A 20,303-nucleotide genomic window follows, 5' to 3' on the forward strand; every position below is an offset into this window, starting at 1 on the left:
GCGCGGTTTTGCGTTTCCCTGTTTCTGTATTTGAATAAATTTCCCTCCCCCACCCCCCTTTCGTTCAAAGGTCACGTGACCTCGTATTTTTGGTCGGTTCCTTACAGTCAGTGCGGATATCGTTGGTCATTTTTTTTGCGTTCCCCATGTATTTTCACGCCTCACCGACAGGTGGGGTGGGGGGGGGTTTAAATCGAATCTGACAGGAATGCCGTGGAGGATTGTGGGAAGGTTTTCTGCGAAAGGGGGAATTCGACCTAATGGATTAGGGCAAAAATATATGTGTATGTATATATATATATATATATATATATATATATATATATATATATATATATATATATAATTTAGGAAATGTCTGAATCAATAATACGGGCCTCCATATCCGTGAAACTTATCTCGACATGTATTCCTGTTCCCCAGTTCTTCAAGTCGACTTTTCAATTGGACATATTTATTAGTATATGGAAGAAAATAGGAATAGATTGAAGGGAAAGGAGGCTAATCCTCAACCTGTACGTGTCTCAAACTTTGTGAGATCAGTTTTAGTTCCCATTCCGAAAAAGGTACAAGCCACGTCATGTGAGGACTACAGGACAATTAGTTTGATATCCCACGCAGCTAAATTTATTCTCAGGATCATAAACAAAAGGATAGAGAGTAGGGCAGATGATTAATACTTAGGGGATGATCAGTTTGGGTTTAGGAAGGGGAGAGGTACGCGTGATGCCATTGCAGTTATGAGATTATTAATCGAGAGGAATATAGAACACAATCGGGAGGTATTTGCCTGTTTTGTAGGTTTCGAAAAGACGTTTGATAGAGTGAATTGGGAAAAACTAATGGGCATAATGCAGAAAATAGGAATAGATTGGAATAGGGATAGGAGGCTAATCCTCAACCTGTACATGTCTCAGACTGCTCAGGTGCGAGTGGGCAACGGGGAGTCCGGCTGGGCAGGTTTAGGAAGAGGTGTAAGGCATGGGTTGCCCATTATCACCGTTGCTGTTCAACCTGTATGCAGAGGAAATGATTAAAGAGGTATTATGGGAAGAACTGGAGGTAGGAATGAAAGTGGGCGGGGAATTCGTAAAATCAGTTAGGTTTGCTGATGACCAAGCTTTAGTTTGTCAGTCAGCCAATCAGGAGAGTTGAAAAAGCATTGCTTAGTGAATTAGAAATTCAGTGCGACAGGTATGGGATGAAAATCAATATTAATAAAACCAAGGTTATACGATTTTCTAGAAAGAAAAAGGCTAAGCTTAACATTAAAATAGGAGGGCCAAAACTTTAGAGCATGTTGAACAGTTTACGTATCTCGGTATTGTTTTGGACCAATACGGTATCAAAGTAGTAGGGATGTAAGGAGAAGAATAGAAGGCGAAACGTTTGCTGTCGGAACGTCTTAAATATAGAGTTGTCCTAACTGTCCGATGTTGACTTTAGTTATGTCTGTAAACGTTTTCTATTTCATTGTAATGCTGTAAATGAGTTAGTTTTCTCATTATCGAAACGTGTTTAAGACGAAAACTTAATGAAAATGTACAATGTCTCATGTGTTTTTATTAATTAACTCTTGGCTATGAAAAGGTTGATATTTTTAGCGCCCAGCTTGAATTAGTTGATATTAATAGCGCCCAATTTAGGAGAGTAGATATTTGTAGCGCCCGAATATGAAAAAGTTGATAGTTTTAGCGCCCAGCTGGGGTGAGTTGCTATTATTAGCGCCGAATTTGAAAGAGTGGACATTGATGTATATTATCGAAACGTTTTTCTGACGAAACGTTTGTAAAAATTATTATATATTCAGTTGTGCAATTATATTTCCGTATTATTTTAATTTTTATATTTATATTCATATTGTTTTATTTTTGTAGACGTTTTTATCCTTTTTTCTATATTTTTTCTGAAACCTTTTCGGCCGAAACGTTTATTTATTATTTTTGTTTAAATATACGTACTTATCGTTATTATAGAGCGCGATCTTTTGATATTCGCTCGGCGGTATTCATTTTTTTTTCAAGGTTGCTTTTGATGACACTTGGCACCGCTCGCATCGCCAACCAAAGTTCCTTCGCGTGTTCCCTTTTTTAACCTCATTCTTATCTGGACCAATTAATCTACCCTCCTCCCACTTTCTTATAATCCTTAGAAACCCCTTTTTGCATCCCTTATCTTTCACGAATAATCTACTCCTCAACCCTCACATACCCTACGTGGAAATTTCCCAAGACGTACCCTTATTTTTCCTCCCTATATTTCCCTTTCCCAGGACGACTCCAGGGTTCCCATCCCTTAGCGAAGGACCTTTTTAAATGCCCTTCCATAAACATAATGAGTTTAGTGTTTATTGCAACCCACACCAACCCTTCCAGGGGTTCTACACCCCTTTGCGAGGAAGATATCCGACCCAGTACGCTGGACGATTTTCATTTTTTCCCCCTTCTCCACCTCAGCGAACCGCCACCCGTGGCGCTGGGGCTCTTCATATTTTCCTCTTAACTACTTTCATTCTTTGTTTCCCACTTCCACTCCCTTACAAAGCCACCCGCGGCGATTTTATTACCTTAGTGCGCGTTTCAAAAAAAATTCGCAACCTGGCATAGTCGCCGTTTTTAACCGCCCCATTTTACGTCATCGTTGTTGAATCAAACCCACCTACCTACAGATGCGTTGCCTAGCAACCGTCCGATTGTTCGCCATTGTCGGCCTAAGTGATGTCGGATGATTAAACCAGTTGAGTTGTTAGGATAACTTCAAACCTATATCGCGTAAAAAGGGTTGCTGTGTTGTTATATTTAATCATTTCTTAAAGTACTTAAAAGTGGTGTTTAAGTGATGTCTGGGCATATAAATGTTCCCTGAGTTGCTATTATAATTAATCAGTTAATTCGTTTAGTATTCTAGTATTGATTGGGCCACTATAAATTTTAATTGAAAAAAAGGTTGCTATCTCTAGCGCCAGTCGATATATTTAGCGCCCAAGTGGGAAAGGAGGAGATATTATTAGCGCCAGATTATGAAATTTTGATATAAATAGCGCCCAGGAAGGGAAAGTTTATATTATTGGCAACCAAACTTAAAGGGGTGGTTTTTTAACATCCGACTGGTGAAAAAGTTGCTATTTTTAGCGCCCAGCTTGGGTGAGTGGATATTATCAGCGCACAAGTTGGGAGAGTAGAGATTTTTAGCGCCCGACTGGTGAAAAGGTTGCTATTTTCAGCGCCCAGCTTGTATGAGTTGATACTTTTAGCGCCCGACTGTGTAAAAGATTATATTATTTAGCGCATACCTAAGAAATGTTGGTATTATAAGGTTCCTACTGTGGAAACCCGATGTTTCATTGTTCAAATAGGGAAGCGTTGATATTTTAGGTGCTAGACTCTAGAAATTCGATATTTTTAGCGCTCAATTCTAGTGTAAAGAAGAATATTATTAGTTAAAAATTGACAAATTGAGGAAAAACGGAAATAATGGGTATTAACAAAAGAAAATTTGATTGATTTTTTCCATAATAATCTCCATTTCTATATTTTCTATTTACTATGCTAATTTTTTAATCGTATCTCCAAAAGGTTGCCATTTTCTGTTTCAGTTGCTATTTATAGCGCTGAGTAACTATTTGCATCTCCCAAACGTTGCTATTTTTTCGACGGTTGCTATCTATAGCGCTGAGTAAATACTTGCGTCTCCCAATAGTTGCTATTTTATGACAGTTACCATTTATAGCCTATATACCTTATAGAACTTCCGAGACAGCTTTTTTGTTATAGGGTTGCAATTCAGTGCGCCATATACCTGATTTCATCTTCGAAATGTAATGATATTCTTTGAAAAGTCTGTTTTTAGAGCCAAATACCTAATTATTTCTCCGAAATGTTGCTTTTTCCCAAGTTAGTTGCTATTTATAGCCCTAGGTAACTAATTGCGATACCCGTGACATACAGTCATTGTATTACGGTTGCAATTTATAGCGCCTAATACCTGATGCCTCCCAGAGGTAGCTATTTTCTACGATAATTACTTGCATAGTGAAAAAATACCAGTTAGAGTATCCGAAATACAGCTAATTTCTTTGAAAGTTGCTATTTATAGTACTATATACCTAATTTTATTCCCGAAAAGTTGCTATTTCCTTTTATTCTTGTTATATATAGCACTAAAAAACTATCTGTAACCCCGAAAGGTTGTTATTTTTATGGCAGTTGTTATCTATAGCGCTAAATACCTGATTTTTAGTGTACCTAAATGTTGCTATTTCCAATTAAAATTGCTATTTTCAAGGCAAAATTGCTAATATCATCAATGAAAGTTAGTTATTTTGGCGTCAGGTGGTATATTTAGCGTTGCATTTAAATTTTTGAGACACTTAGTCCTTTGCAGCGCAAGTCAGTCTATATATACCATTAAGCCTTCAATGTATGCTATTCCTGCACCTTTCAGTTCGATATCACACGAGTAAGTCACTATTTTTAATCCTTATTACTTAGTTCAATTCCAAAAGTTTCCTATGTCAAGCATAATTTCTTATTTCTTGAACGCGTTCCAAACGCAATGTCTTGGAAAAAATGGCTGTTTTTTAGAGTTTTAATATCGCCAAATATGTATTTTTAAAATTCAGAAATTAGGAGAAAATATGGCAAATTTTGTAAAACCTTTTTGTTTTTATTATCTCCAAAATTTCGTTGTCCAAATCTTCAGTTGCTATTTTTATCTCCGGATTTCATAGGAGTTATTATAGGTTGCTATATTTAGAGCGCACTTTTTCTGTTTTTTCCCTATTGCGGTTGAAATTAATTTCCAAATCAAATGTCTTAAAAATATGGGGATTTTTTAAAGAGTTAAATCACCAAGATTTCTATTTCGAAATTTTGGAATTCGGCGTAAAATATGGATAATTTTTCAAAACTCCGTTGTTTCTATTAGCTCCGAAATTTAGTCGTCCAAATCTTCAGTTGCTATTTTTATCTCCAGTTTTTACGAACGGAGTTATTTTAGTTTGCTATTTGAGGGCGTTATAAATAGCGGGATGCTATTTATAGCGCCCTTTTTCAGTTTAAAATATTTTTGCTGTTTAAATGAAATTCCAAAAGTTTAAAAAAAAATTAATTTGTTAGGATTCAGTGATAGTTTTTTTCACCAAAATTAGGTTGTCGAAATCTTTAGTTGCTATATTAATCTCCGGTTCTCAAAGAAGGAGTTATTTTAGGTTGCTATATCTGAATCGGGATGCTATTTATAGCGCCCCTTTTCTGTTTAAATGAAATCCCAAAAGTTTACAAAAATGAATTCGTGATGATAAAATTCTTGTTAATTTTTACCAAAATTTAGTTGTCCTAGTCTTCAGTTGCTATTTTTATCTCCGGTTTTCATAAAAGGAGTTATTTTAGGTTGCTATATTTATAGTGGGATGCTAAATTTAACGCCTTTTTTCTGTTTAAAATCCTGTCCCTGTTTATATTAAATCCCAAATTTAAAACAAAATGAATTCTTAATGTTATTTATTGTTTTTTCACCAAAAAAAGGTTTTTTTAATAGAATCTCTCCCCGTTGTTAAGTTTAATTTTTTTGCGACTCCCAAAATTTGACATGTACAGTATATCGTTTTAGGGTTATTTCTTTGGAGACACAATAATCATTTCCTTCTTTTCATCTTTTTTGAAAGAGGAAAACAAGTTATCCTTTCATGTTTTAAGTGAACGCCAAGGTGAAAACCATCCCCTATTTAGAACCCTTTTAAATCAACCCTCACCCCTCAAAGTCTTTGTAAACTTACCCCCCCCCCTTGTTAATTTTCTCCAGATTCTTCCCATTTCATAATAATATTATCGTCGCGAATCTCCCGCGAGATATGACGCTAATTTGTCACCCTATACCAAAAGGGTTTTTCGGTACCCTTTATCCCTGAAATACCCTGACCTGCGACAAGGAAACGACCAATCTCCCCAACCCCCCCAACCTTAACCCTCACGCGTGGAAAACGAATACAAAACCCTTTTTCACATGGGGGAGGATCGCAAGGGTTTTTTTTTCAGGGGGAGAGACCCTAAAAAACCCTTATCCTAGGGTCTGGGTACCCACTGAGTCAACCCTACCTCCCCACCATGCAGGGTTGAATGAAAACCATTTTCTTCGTGTCGTAATTATTAATTTAATTCCTGATTGTGGTCTTGATGGGAGGAAATAACAGTTTTGTGTACCCCCAGAATTTGTTTTTTTAAATTCATAATTGCCATTTCCTGAATCTGACTTGTGTTTTAATTTCATACGTCTGAAAAGTCCGCCATTGTATGAATAGTCCCCTTCCTTCCCCTACTCTTTTTTTTAAGTTATCGCCAAAGTTTTTATAACCCCTTACTGTCTTAATTTTGAAACCTCCTAGCTCCTCCCTTTTGTTGCGATATTCTTCAAAGTGTCATCAAAATTCTTCCTTATTCTTTCATAACTGTTTGACACAGGTGGAGGGGGAAATACTCACAGGGTCATACATCAAGACAGCAAAGATTGAGCCAAGTATAGTTCTGAAAAGGCGCTATTCTTAGCTCCCTCTTGACGTTACGTTATCTAGGAGATAAGCATATCTCCGAAATTGTGCTATCCTTAGCTCCACTCTTGACGCTTAGTTATCGTGGAGATAACGATAGCTCCATGTTCAGTTCAGTCCACTCTGGGCTTTAAAGTTATCGTGGAGGTGTCCTGGCTTCCGTGTTGTAGGATGGCTTTCGTGCTGCATCATGGGGTGCAGTTTTTTTTTAGTTGTTTTGCGGTATATGTGTTTGCATGAGTATTGGATGGAGGGATTTTTGCATGAGTGTGTGCGCTGCTGTGGGTGTGGTTTCCCGTGTTGTTTTTTTGCATGTGGTGTTTTTCCTTTTTGCGGTTGGTGACCTAACACCCCCCGCCACACGCCCATGCGGCGGCTTGCGGGGTATTATGTAGATGTAGATGTAGAGGTAAGTATATCTCCTAAAAGGTGCTATTCCTAGCTCCACTCTTGACGTTACGTTATCTTGGAGATTACGATAGCTCTGAAATTTTGTCCAGTTCAGTCCACTCTGGGCTTTAAGTTATCGTGGAGGAGAGTATATTTCCTAAAAGGTGCTATTCTTAGCTCCACTCTTGACGATACGTTATCTTGGAGATAGGTATATCTCCGAATTTGTGTTATCCTTACCTCCACTCTTCACGCTTAGTTATCATGGAGATAACGGTTGCCCCGAAACCATGTTCAGTTCAGTCCACTCTGGGCTTTAAGTTATCGTGGAGGTGAGCATATCTCCTAAAAGGTGCTATTCTTAGCTTCACCCTTGAACAGGAAGGAATTTTCGAGTTAAGAATAGATCCTAATTTATTCCAAACTTTACTCGAATTCTGGCTAGTTAACAATCTTTGAGATAAGTTTAGGGTTTGAATTAATTATATACATATCTTAAATCTTGCCTACGAAATTAGCAAACCGTGCTATTATTATAGATCCTAATTGATGCTAAATTTAGCTCTAATCTTGCATACTTAGCAATAATTGAGATAATATCAGTTATAAATTAATGTTGGAAAATGTTATTCTTTGATAGATATCAGCATTGATAAATTGATGAGCTAAGTATAGCTCTTAATTGGATGCTAAACTTAGCTCTACTCTTGCCTACATAGCAATCTTTGAGATAGGTTTTGGGTTTAAATTACAGTTATAAATATACTTACTCTTGCCTACACATTTAGCAATCACTGAGCTAAGTATAGCTCCTAACTGGTGCTAAACTTAGCTCCCCTGATGCCTACTTAGCAATATTTGAGTTCAGTTTTGAGTTAATGTTGTATGTATGTAATTCTTGCCTAAATATATAAATCACTGAACTAATTATAGCTCCTAATTGGTGCTAAACTTATCTCCACTGTTGCCTACTTAGCAATCATAGAGATAACTTTAGCTCCGAATTTTTTTAACCAATATTATAACTCTGTCCAGTTTAGCTAAATCACTACTAGTATATAGCTACACTTAGCCAAAGCACTTGGCTAGGTGTATCCTTTTAACTTGTGCTATGCTTAGCTGCAATATTTTCTATTTAGACGTGTATTAACTAGGGTTAAACTCTATACTGGTGTTCTACTAAGCTACACTCTTGTGTATTCAGCAAGGATTCAATTAGACATAGCTCCAATTGAATACAAATCTCAGCTCTCCTACCCATATAGCAATTCTCAGTTAAATACAGCTATAAATTAATACTATTCATAGCTCCACATTAGCTAATTTAGCCCTATTTGAGTTATATATTAGATGAAATTGATACTAAATCTCACTGCACTCCTGCTGATTTAATTAAGTGTCATTCGTGATTTAGATGAGGCCTTAAATGCGCTATCTGCATTAAGTGCGCGAACATGTAATGATTATAGCCCCGCCCACTAGCGGCGCTAGTTGCCTGAGTAGTATAGAACCCAATGAGGGGTTTATTTATAGTATAGTGTAGAACCCAATGAGGAGCCGCCATATTTTTGCTTTGGCGGATCGTCGAGCTGTGAGTATGGTATGTGCAAGTTATGTTATAGTTTCTGTTGTCCTCTCTTGTTTTTAATACTGTTTGTCATCTGAAAATGGAAATTGACCTAATCACGGAGCGGCGAAACGAAATATCATGTTTTTTGGTGAATTGCCGTGGTAAAAGTTATCATAAGAAATTACTACTGAAATATACTGACAGCTGTTTATACGGTGATAATGCTTTCTGAAGAAGACGCTCGTTTTCTGAGTTGATTCAGCGTTTTGAAGATTGTCAACAAGGCGTTAGACTAATGATTCAAGGTCAGGACGACCTTCAACCACCTTTGTTGACGGCAACGTTGATCGTGTGCGGTCCATTGTCATTCTTACCGATCGTCGAGAAAAACGTCCAAATGATAGCCTATGAAAATATCAAGTGGAAAAGTGTTAAGATCAGCCTTTCCTTATCTTTCTGAATTTATAGTAAATTATCAACAGTGTACATACACACTAATACTATTTTATTACCATTGAATGACACGATATGATTGGATGGATGGACATGGATGGATCCTTGATGACACACACACACACAAACACACCAATGAATGACACCATGACACAATGCACACCATTCAGAGCACATTATTCAGAGAGCACATTGATATATGTGTTCGCCGTTGTTTCTGGCTGAATAATTAATTCAAATCACCTTCGATCCTATAATCATCGCAATCCTCCTCATTATTATTATTCCTAATAGATCTTTGCCCCTTTTTGCGACTTTTATCCTATATATATATATATATATATATATATATATATATATATATATATATATATATATATATATATATATATATATATATATATATATATATATATATATTCCCGATATAAATGCAATGAAATGTGATGATAATGATGATTGGGGGGACATTGTACGTGTCATATCACACTTTGGGGAACACGAGATTATAATAATATGTGTGGAGAAGAGACACACAATAAATAATAATAATAATAAAGAAAAGAAGAAACGACTATATGGAAAACTACTAATACTGATAATTAAATAAAAAGAACCTTAATAAGAACTGAACTGCCTTTAAATAAGAGGAGGAGGACTTCCAAAGGGGAGGGTGCTTTATAATTAAACAGTGGAAACGAATATAAGAAGAAGAAGATGGAATATATGATAATAATAAGAAGAAGGCATAGATAGCCATTACTACGAATGAACAGAGAGAGTACTTTGAAGAAGGTATAGACAACAAAATCATTTAAGTATAGACTCTAGAAGAGACACAATAAATAATAATAATAAAGCAAAGAAGAAACGACTATATAGAAAACTACTACTACTGATAATTAAATAAGAAGAACCTTAATAAGAACTGAACTGCCTTTAAATAAGAGGAGGAGGACTTCCAAAGGGGAGGGTGCTTTATAATTAAACAGTGGAAATGAATAAATGAAGAAGAAGAAGATGGAATATATGATAATAATAAGAAGAAGGCATAGATAGCCATTACTACGAATGAACAGAGAGAGTACTTTGAAGAAGGTATAGACAACAAAATCATTTAAGTATAGACTCTAGAAGAGACACAATAAATAATAATAATAAAGCAAAGAAGAAACGACGATATAGAAAACTACTACTACTGATAATTAAATAAAAAGAACCTTAATAAGAACTGAACTGCCTTTAAAATAAGAGGGGGAGGACTTCCAAAGGGGAGGGTGCTTTATTATCAAACAGTGGAAACGAATATAAGAAGAAGAAGAAGATGGAATATATAATAATAATAAGAAGAAGGCATAGATAGCCATTACTACGAATTGACAGGGAGTACTTTGGAGAAGGAGGACAACATTATCGGTGTATGTAGACTCGAAATTTTTCGAAATAAAGTTCTTAATAGCCTCAGTTCGCGTATTTAATGGACAGACTCGTGTGTGTATTGTCCAATTGTGTCTTGTAGTACCATGTTCCTTTTCTTACGCCATTATTCATTTCGGTCTTCGGAAAAAAACTTTCAAAATCCCGTCGACAATGGATAGGTTATGAGTCATAATACCCAAAAACTCGTTTCCGTATCTCATAACGGATCAAAAGAAAGAATTCTTCAAGAAGTCGACTTCGACTCTTTTGAAATACGATGAAAGAATCATTTTTTTTAAAGAATGGGACTATTCCGAAATGAGGATAAAAATCTTAAAAAATGAATTCTTAAGGTATAAAGGAATGATTCGACTGTATATATTCATTTACAACGGAAATGGAATGAAGTAAGGTTATATTCGTTTCTCGTGATATTCATTCCTAAGGTGATATAAGTCTTAAAAATCTTGTATCGGATTTCATTTCTTTAGGAGTCAAATCTAAAAAGGAAAAATTCTTAAAGAAGTGAATGTATTCTTCGGAATATTCTTTCATGGAAGACAGAGAATTGGTGTCCTTTGTCCGCGGATACGTCTATAAGCCCAAGTTAAGATACAATCCTCCGCCTACTAAGAAGCGGATTGGACTTTATTGATTATTTTCCTTTGAAGACATGGACGACCTCTCAACACTTATGAAATGAGTTTCAGCAAAGAATCTTATGTGGATTTTTATTAATATTAAGGTATAGAGTGGGGTGTTCCCACCCCGATGTCTGTCTGATTAACACGCGAATTAATACCATTAAAAAACTTTATTTGGCAAACTCTAGCTGACGGAAAAGAATTATGAATCATATTCATAAAGTAAAGGGACGTTCGCTTATAATTTAAAAAATTGGCGATTTAGAACACAGTTTTACTCATGCAGTGCCATCTATTGATGCATTGAGAATTTATAGCAGCATTTGTTTTGGTTCAGAAGTCGATAGCTTGTCTCTGTGCATGTAAACACGACAATGTCCGCGACACAATCGTCCATCCTCTGTCATTTAGTCCTTTTAATCTCTTTGGAAACGTCATTATGTTATGCCCGTCAAAATTGAAAACCAGATACGTTATTTCATTCCTTATTCTTCACTTTGATTACGGTGTAATAGCGTATTAGGACATTTGAAACGAGCTGTCGGTAATACTACAAGGGATATTTAAAACTGATGTTCTCGTTTGGTTTACAATTAGTATGACCACTGATCACATTAGGGGAATATTTTGAAAAACTCACCTGGCTACTGCTATATTCTCACAGGAAACTAAAAATTCTAACCAAACTCGAAAAAATACCAAATTATAAAAACCATCAGTGGTTAACCAATGAATTCAATACCAAATGATGGAATACATAAACTAATCATCACCGGAAAACTACTTACAAACAGGTAATGAAGTTACAGCCGTAATAACCAGTACAACATTTTTCCCCAACATTCAAGAGCGCATTTCAAAAATCACTATTTTTCCAGGTAAACCAACCAGTGTAGATAGGGTTGCAAATGAACCAAACAGTTGTAAAAAAGCTTACCTTTATCTATCGCAGGAGCATCATACTTTTTACGATCCATTAGAAATACGAGGACGATTCGAAATGTATATTCCCCTAGTTTTTTTAATGAAAAATCAAATTTATTCTCTCAACTTTGCGTACATCTTAGGAAAGTTGAGAATTTAGATATTTCTCCACATAGTCGCCTTGACGATCAATCTCTTTTTGCATCCTTGTAAGCAGCTTTTTAATACCAGCATCGTACATTTCTCCCACCACGTCACACGAAGCCAACTATGACGACTGCTTCTCCGATTAATTGAGAAGCTACAGCAGCATTTTGTCTTGTATCAGAAGTCGTCTGCTTGTCCCTGTGCATGCAAACACAACAATGTCCGTTACACAATCGTTCATCTTCCCACCAGCTGTGAAGTTCGTTATTCTGTCATACGATTCTTGTATTGCAAAAGGATTGTCGGAAGAAAATGAAATTCATCGAGAGTTATGGACCGTAGTCTATGGACCTACAGTTAGTTATCATGAGAGTGAAGGAAAGGTCAGAGAAAATGGTGCTGTGATATTTTAAAAATATTACGAACAAATGTCCATTTACGAAGAGCCAAAGTGTCTGGACCAGTATTCTGACCGATGAAATTCTTTCACAAGTGGAACAAAAACTGAGATGTTATCGTCGATTGACTATTGATTATGACCTGGCTAGACAATTTCCTCAACTTGGACGCACTTCTGTCTACAATATTGTCACGGAAAAAACCACGGATACCACAAATTGTGTGCAAGGTGGGTGTACCGAGAATGCTAAACTGACCACCACACAAAGGGCACAAAGAATGTCCAGTGGACGAGACAGTTTTCGTGCCCCCCACCGTATACAGTCCTGACCTTTCACCTAGCGACTACTTCCTCTTCTTGCACTTGGCAAACAATGGCTCGGATGGACAACGTTTAGAAACCACGAAAAGGAACTCAAGAACGGCTTTAATGTCGATTGATTGTCAACTCTCTCAGGCGGCGAGCTTCTATGCTCAGAGGGGTTATGAGAAGCAGGGGCTGCAGCGGTAAGAAAAATGCTTGGAAGTGAAAGGCGATTATGTGGAGACGTGAAGTAGCTTTGTAAGTTAACTAAAAGTGCCAATAAAATGCGTTTCATCTGAGTATATTTTTTACTGCGACCAAACGGCCCTTACTCTAAGAATATGCCTCGTATAAAACTGAATGTATATGTCTTATCTATCATCTATTTCTTCTTCTTTGCCGTAGTGTGTGCTCTATCCATAATAGTAGTCTTATCCTCTTCTGCTCTTATATATATATATATATATATATAAACACAAATGAAGATTTTTAGAATATAGAGACACAAAGAAAGGACACTCACAATTTGTTATTTGACGTTTCGACAGCTCGGCTGTCGTCTTCAGAATCAGAATTTTCAGAATGATTCTGAAGACGACAGCCGAGCTGTCGAAACGTCAAATAACAAATTATGAGTGTCCTTTCTTTGTGTCTCTATATTCTAAAAATCTCCATTTGTGTTTTTATATATTTGTGCGTCGCCGAAGAGCGTTCCATTTCGAACATATATATATATATATATATATATATATATATATATATATATATATATATATAATGTATAACACGTAGCACTAGTTCTGGGAGGAGTTCTGTCCCTCTCTTCCTTGATAAAGGTGGCAACGACCACCGAAAATTCGAAAAATAGTGAAACTATTTTTTGTTTGTTTCTGTGTTTTTGTCTGTGTCCACTAGTGCTAAGTGTTATACATTATTATTCACGTCCGTGAGACTTTCAAAAAGTTATATATATATATATATATATATATATATATATATATATATATATACACATATATATATACATATATATATATATATATATATATATATATATATATATATATTTCTCGATCCTTCCTCACTTTGTCTGTCCATTAAATATCTCCAGCATTCTCCTAATCGGCATCAATGTTTCAAAACTTGCTTCTATTCTTCCCTGGTCAACTTCTACAATATTCTATGCCTCAGATCCGTATACTGCCATGCTCCAAAGTCTATTCTCGCTCTCGTAGATGTGGAATTAATATTGTATTTTTCCTGATAGAATACGCTTTTCTTTCATAATGGTCCGCGTACGTCGAATTCAACGCGTTCTTTCTATCATGATTGAATTTGTCAATTGAATCGTTCTTTTTGGATAATACTAGTGTAAGTTTCATTTGAATAAATATGCTGAGTGAATTGGAGTAAGTGTTTTCTTAAAGATAGATTTTCGTCCTACAGTTTGATGCTGGTGGAAGTAATATCAGGAAGTAACTTAGTGGATGGAAGATGTGCCCTTTGATGGGCTTGAGAAGGAGTGCTGGTGAGTCCTAGGGGTTGTCCGTACCCTTTTCCCTGACCCTCCCAGGGGGAGTTGACTGAGGTTGACATGAAGTGCTGTCCCTAATTTCACTTTGACAGAAGTTTCAAAAGTTTGTACTGCCGAGGGGTCAGGCTTATCAAGTTATACCGCCCAGTACCCAAACTCCCACCACCGACGCCGCAGCCCGCACGGAATGATGGGAAGACTACCCCCCCCCCCCAACCCCTTACTTTCCTCCCTTCTCGCCCCTCTACTCCTTCATCCCTCCAAACCCCACCCTCAAATGAAACTCCAGGGCTCAAACTTACATCAGAGACTCCGAGCATCTTCCCTATTGATCCCCAACACCTTGCTCCTTACAAACCTTTACATCTCATCCCGTCTTGCCCGCATTAATTCATTCTTAACCCGAAAAGAGAGGCAACAAAGTAAACTTTAAGAAGTATAAAACAAATTACAAAAAAATTGTCTTCCAAGTACGTACGGCCGTGTCCAGAAAGTAACTTACGTTTTGAAAATAACCATAAACCCAGTGGTAAGAGAAAATTATGAATACATGCATTCAAAACCCATTCTCAAACTGTTTTTCAGCAAAGTCGACATTTGAATTGAGACGGTTATAATAACGGTAGACAATGCTTTTTTTAAATTTCATCACTAAATTAAAATGTCACTTTTTAGGTATTTTAAAATATTGTTTGCAAATGTATTTGGTCCATGTATTGGAAATGTAATTGGTGCTAAAAAATTTTATAAGGTTGAAAAAATTCAGTTAAATTAAGAGTAAAATGCTTTTGCACACAAATAGTTCGCAAGGAAGTTTTTGCATGTAAATATATACGTATGCAACATATATGCAACAGAGACGTTGAGTAAGGATATTAACAAAAGACTCATATAAAATTTGATACGGAGCGTAGCTATATACGGTCCGGAAACGTGGTCATTGAAGCAGGAGGATAGACGTAGACTTGAGGCTATTGTAGGTATGTGGGTGTGGAGAATAATGGAGAAGGTGAAATGGACCGAAAGAAGATAAACAAATGAGGAAGTATAATATAGGTATGGATGAGAGGCAAGGAGAGAGAGAGAGCGGTTTGTTGGGAGATATTACTAAGGAGGAGGTGGCAGATGCAGAAGAATGGATGAAGGGCGTATTGATCGGCATGACACACTTTGTTAGTGAATATATATATATATATATATATATATATATATATATATATATATATATATATAGAAGGTGAAATGGCCAGAGATGAAAACAAATGAGGAAGTACTTGCTATGGTGGGCGAAGAGAGGGGTTTGTTGGGAGATATTACTAAGGAGGCAGGTAAAGTGGATGAAGGGGGTATTGACCGGCAGCGGTATGTTGTAGACTGTAATAGAGGGGAGAATGTTAATGGCAGATGAGGAAAGGGAAGGAACAGGGTATAGGGATGTCTTGGATAGGGGGTGAAGGGAGGAAGGAAGTATTCAGAGATGAAGAGGGACTTGATATAGATGTTTTGCTAGGAGTCAAAAACAGGTGACGAAACGTGGGAGTTTTTACTGATATGGCTACTCGTAACTAAAGGCTTGATACTTCGATCCATTTTATTGACACCAACGAAAGTCCCTGAGTTCATTAAAAAAAACACGTCTAACCTCAAGCGTCTGCCACAGAAGTAGTATTCAATGAACGCAATTGGAAAATTTAATCATATTTTGGGGACATGTATACTAATATAATAAGAGAACATTTGAAATACAGAGAAACTTACATTTGCTACTGTTTCTGTTGTCATTCAAAATTCAACAAATTTTGGAACACAAATTTCACTGCTAAACACGCGTTTAATACCCAAAACATTCGACAAAACATATATTTCAATAGAATGAGCCAATCACAGGACATGACAACATATTACAGTGACTTCTATCTCATTATTATTGTGATAATATGGCGAACATTCACATAAAAACCATTTCTATCACTTTTTCTTCACAGGTTGTTGTATTGTTGTATCGGTGTGCTTGGGGCGTACGTTCGTCATCTTAAACAGTCTTCATCAGGCAACATCTTGGACTTGCTAAAAAGTATATACCTACTCTTTAGAAACTCCTGTGTTTTATTCATATAGCCAGAGACACTCACCATTCATGGGTACTTATTCAACTGCCCTCTTATCATTCGTATAATCACGATAACATTCAGAGATAATTTTGGGTGTGTATTTGTGTTCTACCTACCCTAGTATTTTCTAAATTCTTTGAAAGTGCTGTTGTCCTAGAACCTACTGCCATACACCCTCGCGTCTTATAATAGTTGAAATTTTCTCAAAAGTATTTGTAACATATGTTACAACAGTTTAAAAATACATATTCATTCACTGAAGCTCCAGTTTCTTAATTAAATATTAATTTTGACACCATCTGCCACACACCATTGCGATAGATTTCAGGGGCATTTGTTTAGACCAGGGTTTAGTTTATAAAAATGGACGCAGTTATAAATTCTATATTTCAGTCGATTTCTACATGGTATCCGTATCATTTAGGGGTTTCTCTTATTATATTTTTCACAAACCTCTACCGTTGTGGGAAAAAATAATAAAGGGTATTTCTCTCTCATTTACGTCAGGGTATTCCCATATGGTAACCGGTTTCCAAACCCTTAGGAGGTGTTTGTGGTAATTATTCCAGACGACTTACCCTTAGGCTCCGGGCTGCTAAGAGATTCCTCTTGCTACCCTGAGTCCCTTTTCTGGACGAACCCTTTCTCCTTGTCACACCCTTTCAGCCATCAGTCATAATTAGAAGGGACTCTCTCTCCAAACCCTTCCTTACCCTGAAGGAGAAGATGGAGTCAATTCACTTATCTCCCAAAGCATCTGCCTTCATCCCGTCCCAAAAAAATAACCCTTGCGCTCTTCGCCATCTTGGACAAGCGTGTCCTCCACGTGCTCCCCTCTCGGTCAAGTCATTAACGTTATTCAATCGACTCTCCTACACGCTATTACGCATGCGCAGGTGTGATTTCTCTTGACGTGATCGACCGCCCAAGTGAGTTCGCTATCCCATCAACTATTCAATTCAGTCTGCTAGACTTCCGTAGTGTTTCTTATATCCTTTTTTCCTCAAGAAGTTAGGGGACGTCTCAAAGTGAATAGGACAGGGAGATGACATCTTTGGAGGTCCTCGTGTTAGGAAACTAATTGGATGATTCGTCTCGAATCTGGACCGCAGTCAGTACGAGGAACAAACCTCAATCCTGACTAACTCGTATGTTATACGTCAAGAAACTCTGGTGTGTGTCCGTCTAATTTGTCAAGATGTCAGGCAAAGATTAGGTAATGGACTCCATAGGATGCTGTCTTAATTGAACATTTTATGAGACATAATCTGAATCATGGAACTCTTTTCCATTGATCTCACATATACTAGATTGGGAAATATCCTTGGAGAACCCTTGCAATACACTGCATTGTACCCCTAAACCCCTTAACTAATAAGAAATTAAACAACCTTGAATTGAAAGAAAATAAAAATATAATCATAACCACCAAGACAGCCAACGTATGCCACATATAAATAAGGATTGTTCAGATAATATGGGGAATTTTTTAAATTTTGCGTCTTTGTAGTGGTTCGTTAAAAACTTTCGCGTGCTGTTATCGTATTTTTGACTTCACCTCATCATTGTCCGAGGTGTAATGATTATTATCCTTTGAGATGTCTATTTGAGTCGAGGGGAAAAGAATAAAAATCGCAGAAGGCATCGCATTAAGGGGGAATAATAAGGAGGGGGGTTTTATGTGTTTGTGTTCTCTGTGTCTTTGAGAGACGGCGTGGTGGACCCATCGTGAACACAGATTTATCACAGAGAGGTATTATTATCCCAATTAATGATCAATAAATAATAATAATGAAGCCGACATCACGTTCCACATTGGATATATATATTCCAATATATGGTGTGATATGCGATATATACGCTTTTGATATTGGTGATTCGCCTTTGGTCATTTATGAATCAAATCTTCAGAAAGACGAGTTTTCTATGATGTTTATAATCGTCTGTGGGTCAGTGATCGGACGTCCGCTGTTCGTGTTACATCATCAACAATTAATGGCTTTTCCCAGGCTCGCAACCACGAAATTATACCACCCATCAGATTAACACTAGACCTATCAACAGCATCGTCACTACATAATAAACAGCCTTTAAAACGACGATAGAATCTCTCAGTATGAGTCACTTTTTAATTGTCACTCGCAACCACGAAATTTTACTACCTATGAGATTAACAGATTAGACCTATCAACAGCATCGTAAACCATAATAAACAGCCATTTGAACAACGTTTTTAATCTCAGTAGGAGTCACTTTTATAATAAAGTCACGATGTTTAAACTCGCAAATGTTGACATATATATAGCACACAACACTAGAACACGTCTCCACACTTCATCCGCTTCTCAAAATACTACAATGGATGAATTAAACGACCTTATACCTGCGCATGCGTGTTGAGGGGGGAATGTTTCTTCCACATGCCATCAAAAGTGCTTCTGTAGGTCGTTTTGTTTGTGGTCTAACAGGAGTATATGTGCATTATGTTTCAGCCTATCCTCGTAGAATTGTGCAATGGATCTAGTTACATTTCCATCTAGGTTTAATGTGTTTTTTATCGCAAAAAATACCTTGTGAAACTTGGTAATTCTCCAAAATTTGCTGAAATATAAACAACAGTGCGTATGTGTTAAATTATGTTGTGACCACTCTTCGGGGGTTATTTTGATGACCAACAGCGAGTCATATCTCCAGGCCTTGCAGAGATAATGACTGGAATACTCACCTAGCCTCTCAAGATCTGCCAATTTAGACGTCAGCACGTAGGGACTCCATCCAGAATCCAACTCAAATGGACCTAATCTCTCACAGGTTGGCATAAATAAGATGGAGAACTGATTAGCAAAGGGGATTAGGTTGGTTTCGAAATTTTGAGATTAAGGAGTCCGGTCAGAGATGGAGTGTGCTGCTGGGGTTTCTGTCCGGGGTGGGGTAAATACGGTTTGATGTCCTGACTTGAGTAGGGACCAGGGTGTGAGGGTATATTTTTTGTGATGACGAAAGCAGATAGGGAACTGCTGCTCTGGTGGACAGGGGGCATTAATATTCAGAGTGTTGAGTTCTCGTGCTATCAAGTAGTCATTTGTCAGGAAGGGGGCGGGGTTTTGAGGAGGAAGGGTCTTCAGGGTTCGCTTCTTAGGGGTTGGGCACGTAGGGTAATCTTTCGACAAGGGTTGAGGGAGATGACAATGCCTCCAGAAAACCCTTTCTTATGGCCAACTCCTTTTGAGAAAAGGGAAATAGGGGAAGCCTTAAGGGTGGAAGGGAGTGGTTTTGGAAGGTCCAGATGGTCCGCAGATGAACCTGTCGTTAGGGAACTTCGTATAAAGGGTAGAAACCCTTAAATTGGAAAAGGGTAAGGGAAAAATTTGGATATTTTTGTGTACGTGTGAATAGAAGGGAGCTGTAGCTTTGTTGGAAATGCGTGGCCCGTACAGAATATACGCGAACTGAGACCATAAAAACAGTTTATTTTGCCCTAAATTTAGTGTCTATACACATCAATGATTTTGTAGTCTATACCTTCTCCAAAGTACTCTCTCTGTCAATTCGTAGTTATGGCTATCTGTGCCTTCTTCTTATTATTATTATATATTCCATCTTCTTCTTCTTATATTCATTTCCACTGTTTAATAATAAAGCACCCTCCCCTTTAGAAGTCCTCCTCCTCTTATTTAAAGGCAGTTCAGTTCTTATTAAGGTTCTTCTTATTATAATTATCAGTAGTAGTAGTTTTCTATATCGTCATTTCTTCTTTGCTTTATTATTATTATTTATTGTGTCTCTTCTCCAACAAACATATTATTATCATCTCGTGTTCCCCAAAGTGTGATATGACACGTACAATGTCCCCCCAATCATCAT

Source organism: Hetaerina americana, unplaced genomic scaffold (assembly GCF_022747635.1).
Source record: "Hetaerina americana unplaced genomic scaffold, ioHetAmer1.1.p SCAF_45, whole genome shotgun sequence".
Taxonomy (NCBI): Eukaryota; Metazoa; Arthropoda; class Insecta; order Odonata; family Calopterygidae; genus Hetaerina; species Hetaerina americana.